The 5368-nt window shown below is 38.7% G+C and overlaps 1 pseudogene; it reads left to right on the forward strand.

Moving 5' to 3' along the window:
- The first annotated feature begins 4079 nt into the window (after positions 1–4079).
- On the forward strand, positions 4080–4285 carry LOC100734158 (guanine nucleotide-binding protein G(I)/G(S)/G(O) subunit gamma-5-like; annotated as a pseudogene).
- The last annotated feature ends 1083 nt before the right edge of the window (positions 4286–5368 follow it).

Raw genomic sequence — 5368 nt, forward strand, 5'->3', positions numbered from 1 at the left:
ATCATGATTGGAAACCATATTGTTTAATTTCCCTGTACCACGATCTAACGGGATGGGCATTAAAATCCAGAAATGAAAGATTTGCATAGAACTACATATACCAAAAGAGGGAGCAGAAGTCTGTCTTCTCCTTCTCATTCTGGCTCCTGCTCTCTCCCTCTTCCCTCTCTCATAAGGAATTGAAGCCAGGGGCTTTCAACCACTGAGCTACATCACCAGCTCTTTCCAATTTTTATTTTTTCTTTTGAGACAGGGTCTCTGTATGTTATTCAGGCTGGCCTCTAACACACCGGGCACAGCTCTTGAAACTCCAGAGAGGGGAATGGTGGAGGATAAAGAAAAACAGGAGTCAAGATGCAGAAAGCTGGGGTCAGGAGGAGCCACCTCTCCCAGTGGGAGGGAAAGAACTGCCAGATGACTGCAGCCTGTTTATTTATACACTCAGGAGGTTATTGTCAGTTGAAACTTCTCTGCCTAACAACTTGTTTGCCTGTCTCACCTGGGGCACCTTGCATTCTTGGAGCTGGAACAGCTTGTTCACATGGCTCGCCTTGGGTGCTCCAGGTTCTCTGCACTGACCTTGCTTTAGCCTCCCATATGTGATCAGTCTCCAGCTTCAGCCACTCTCCACAGGCCTCAAATTTGAAATCCTCCTGTCTCAGCCTCTGAAGAGGTGAACACCACTTTTACTGTGTAATACACTGAAAAATCAGAAATCTCATTTTCTAGAGGACTGCAGATTATCTGTTGGTGGGGCCTTTGTACCCTAAGGTATACAAAAGTGACACTAGCCGTGGTAACTGTTATTGTGCACATAAGTCTTATGGCATGCCCAGATGATTCATTTAAAATGATAAAAGAGGCTTTTAAGGCTTTTTTCCCTTTTATTGCTCTGGGGATGGAAACCAGGGCCTCCTACACGCCAGGCAAGAGCACTACCACTAAACTATATCGTTAGTCCTTAGCATCGCGCTGGTTATCTAAAAATTAAAAGTAATGACGACAAACTGTTTTGTGCTAGAATTTTAAATCTCTAAACGCAATGTTGTTGTTTCTTATTTTACTTTCAGAAATGGGGATATCTAGAGAGAAAGCCTTAGACATTGCACATTACAGGATAAGAATGTCTTACAAATAGACCAAGATTTGCTGATACATCTGGTACTTTAGGCAGGAAGTAAATAGCACTGGACATTTTCCAGCAAGCTCATACTCAAGACTTCATAGTTACCTTCTATTCACCACTACATAATATGGAAATGGAGTACCCTTAATGAAAACAATTGAAATTTGTGGTGCACTGGGAATTGGAAAAACACAATCATGGTATACTAAGATGTTCCTTTCTTCGAGGTCATGAGTTTGATTCCTAGTATCAAAAAAAAAACTGTTCCTGTTTTAAAGATGGGTTTAATAATAATACATTTGTAAATAATTTTGTGTTGTGAGTTTATAGTCATAAGACAAAAAAAGGCTTTGAATTGCTCTATGACTCAATCTTACTGCTCTGTGAGTCTTAATCATATGACTCTTAAACAAGCTTCTTAATACAAATGTTTATTTTGCAATGTTTCACTGTGCTCACTAGGATAAACCGGTAGTATCCTGCTTCATTAATTCACTTCCAAGAATATATTTTAAAGTCAAAATTTTGAAAGGTTTATATATGGTAAGAAAGGGTAACATTCCCAGAACCCTGAAATCTACAGAATTTCATTATCCACTATTGTGATCCCAAATACTGAGTAATCCCTTTTGCAGTCTTCCTCACAATCCAAAAAGTAGTATTTGTAAACCCACTGAGATATTATTGGAATCCTAGCAAGTTAATTCCAATCTATCACCTCCAATGCAACCCACAGTGAGAGTAAAATCACCAAGGCATATTGGAAGATAAGGACAGCATAGGGGTCCTAAGCCTGATTCCAGTGAGGGTATGTGGACAAAGGCCCCGATCCATGGCTTCTCCCAGAATTTATCATCTTGTGAAGAAGGGGAAGGCATGAGGATGAGGGACAGTGAGGATGTCAGGAACTACTGAGTAATTAGAGCTGGCTAACCAGGTAGGGAGAAAAGCATCTTGGCAAAATACAAGGAGAATGATACGCAGAAGGATCAAGCTGCATCATTCAATTAAGGTAGCAATTGAATTGTTTTTGGAGGCTGTTGCTTCAATTTTTGATACGTAAATTTGTGCCCTGGGGACTCATATCCTCTTTATTCAAGGCTCATACCCAGTTGACATTCCTGGAGCTGACTGGCTCTGCCATCCTGCCATGCTCATATCTTAGAATAGCCCCAAAGATTACATATCAGTACTTCAGCTGGCCTTATTTGCATTGCTTAGAGCCAACTGAAGGGACACAGGATAGCACAGATTGTTCTGTACATATCAGAATATGGAAAAAAGACTCAATTTAACTAATGTTCTGCTTCAAGGAAAGGTACCCATGTAGTCTTCTACAGTCCACTACTTTAATTGTAGTTTTCCTCTTTAGATACTTCCTTAAGCCCCAAGAGACCTAGCCATCTCTATTTCCTTAGGAGTATGTTTGTGTTAGTAAAACGTTTTCACTGGTACCTAGGTGGTCCTGCCCAGCCTCTCAAATACTGGGATTATAGTTGTGTGCCATCACGCGCCCAGCCTTTACTTATTTTCTTGACAGTGTGCAATTGGCAAAAGATGTCCAAAAACCCAAATATTTTAGAGGAGTGGCAGTTGAGCTGTTTTTCATTGATAGGGAAGTTTTATAGGTGATGGCATGGTAGACCTTGCTACTACCTACATTCAGCACATTCAGCTCATAGCAGGAACACATTTGGGAGAGGGTAAATGAACAAATGGTCCTTCCCCCACCCCATATAACAAAGAAAAAATAACAATGTATTAGTGTATTATTATTACCTCTGTTACAAAATGAGAAATGCCAAAATGATCATTGTCCTTCTCTTTTTATGATTCTCTCTTTTTACTGTAGTACTTTTGGGGCAAAACCTGTGTCTGTACTTCAGTGTAGGAGCCCAAATTACCATCAAATGACCCATCAGCAGAGTAAGGGCTTCACTTGACCCCAGTTTTGTCTCTTCTTTATTTTCTCATCCTCTCAGGGCCCTTTACCCCAACAACTTCAAGAGCCACATGGGTTGCAGCATGGGATTAAGTGCAATCATGCACCCTTAATGATAGAGATACATGCTGAGAAAGGTGTTAGCTAATTTTGTCATTGTGCAAACATAAGAGAGATTCAATGGCAGTAAGTTATGAAAGAGCTTTCCTGTTTAAAATGTTTCAAAACCCAAATCTGTCAATAGTCTGCAAGGTTCCTTACACTTCTGTAAACAGGTTTGTACTAGAGGCACAAGCTATATTCAGGCTCTTACTGTTTCCAGTTTGTTCCCATATTCATTAAGTTCCACTTGCTTACAAAAGACCCCCACCTAACCTGATAATAGTATAAAAGTAAGTTCTTATATTAGTTAGGGGCTCAGACTTTGGAGTCAAATCCGTATATAGAAATCATAATAGAAAAGCTTCCAATTGTGAAGAAAGATGTTAATATCTAGGTAAGATAGGCTTACAGAACACCAATTAACTACAATGAAAAATAGAAGTTCCTTAGATGTTCAACAAAAAGACAAAATTTTTTTAATGTCTATAATTCCTGTAACAACAGCATTCAGGAGGTTGAGGCAGGCAGATCACTGTGAGCTCAAGGCTAGCCTGAACTATATAGCAAGATGCAGTCTCAAAAAATCCCTAAAAACACAAAAACCAAATGAGAGCAGAAATTCATGAAACAATCAGTGAATCAAAGAACTTGATCTTTCAAGGAAGAAACAAAATAGATAAACGCTTAGCTAAACTAAGCTTAAGAAGGAGAAACTAACTTAACTTAAACTAACTTAAGAAGGAGAAACTAACTTAAGTTAACTTAAACTAACTTAAGAAGGAGAAAAAGGACTCACATCAGGACAAAGTTGGGTGTCCCATCCGATTCGCATGCTACCTCGCCATCTAGCCCAGCTAACCCTCAGCATGCTGACCCTGGCCCTGGTATCAGCTGGCCCTCTAGTATACTATGTCTGGCTCTTCCAGCTTCACGGCTGTGAAGAAAATGGTTCAGCAGCTCCGGTGGAAACCAGGCTCAGACATGTGAAGTTTTCCCAGGCAGCTGCAGATGTAAAACGGTTCTGGCTACAGAATGCTCAGCATGATCCTCTGTTCATGGAAGCACCCTCAAGAACAAATCCCTCCAGATTGCAGAAAGTCAGTTCCTTTTTGTAGTCAAATGAATTTCTGGGAGTTCCCAGACCACTTTTAACCAACCAATGACTATTCAGAAAAAAGAAAATTGAGGTCTGTACAAAAACTTCTCCTTTCTTAACATGTGCCATAACACACGAACTTCTACTTTTGTTAGTCCTTAACATCTATTCTCCGAATTTTCTTGAATTTCTATTTCACAAGGCTATTTTATATACACTAGTGCCAGCATACAATAAAATACTTAGGAAAAAAAAGGACTCACATCAATGCAATTAGAAATGGAAAAGGTAAAACATGTTAAGATGATTGTACTAAGTCAAGCTAGGTTCTTTGGCCCACTAGTCTGGTTGTTAATCTGTATACATGATAATTAACTTTATAAGGTTTTATAAATAAATGAATCTAATGTTGGGGAAAAGGGGAATAGAGGGAAGGGAAAAAGTAATTGAAATATGTTTATGTACATGTACCATTTCCCTACAGTGAATGTAATCATTATCACTGTAAATGTGTACTAATTAAAGTTTTAAAAAAAGAAAGAAATTAAAAAGGTGAAGTCACAGTGGAAATCCAGAAGATTGTTAGTAACTACTAAGAAAAACTGTTTCCTAACAAATTAGAAAATCTTCTTTTTTTTATTCCAGGGATTGAACTCATGACACTGCACTTATCAGGCAAGCCCTTGTGCCACTGAGCTAAATCCCAAATTGGACAATCTTATAAAGAATTTCTACACATATATGGACTAACAAAACTGAACCAAGACAAAAACCCTAATCAATCCAAATAACAAGCAGTGAAATTGAAGCAGTAATAAAAAACCTACCAAGCCGGGGGAAAAAAAAAAAGGCCTGATGGATTCACTGCTGAATTCTACAGGACCTTCAGGTAGGTCATGATACCTCAAACTCTTTAATGAAACTGAAAAGAACACAGCGCTTCCAAATTCACTACGGAATCCAATATCACTCTGTTTCGAAAAGCAAGACAAGGAACCAACTAAAAACAACAAACAAAGAAAACTATAAAAATTACAGGCTTTTTAGTACCAGAACCGACAAAAAAAAAGAGAAAAAAAAAAAATTACAGGCTAATTTCATT

The sequence above is a fragment of the Cavia porcellus genome, unplaced genomic scaffold (assembly GCF_034190915.1).
Source record: "Cavia porcellus strain 051 isolate PalLab524CR breed Dunkin Hartley unplaced genomic scaffold, mCavPor4.1 scaffold_6, whole genome shotgun sequence".
In the NCBI taxonomy this organism is placed as follows: Eukaryota; Metazoa; Chordata; class Mammalia; order Rodentia; family Caviidae; genus Cavia; species Cavia porcellus.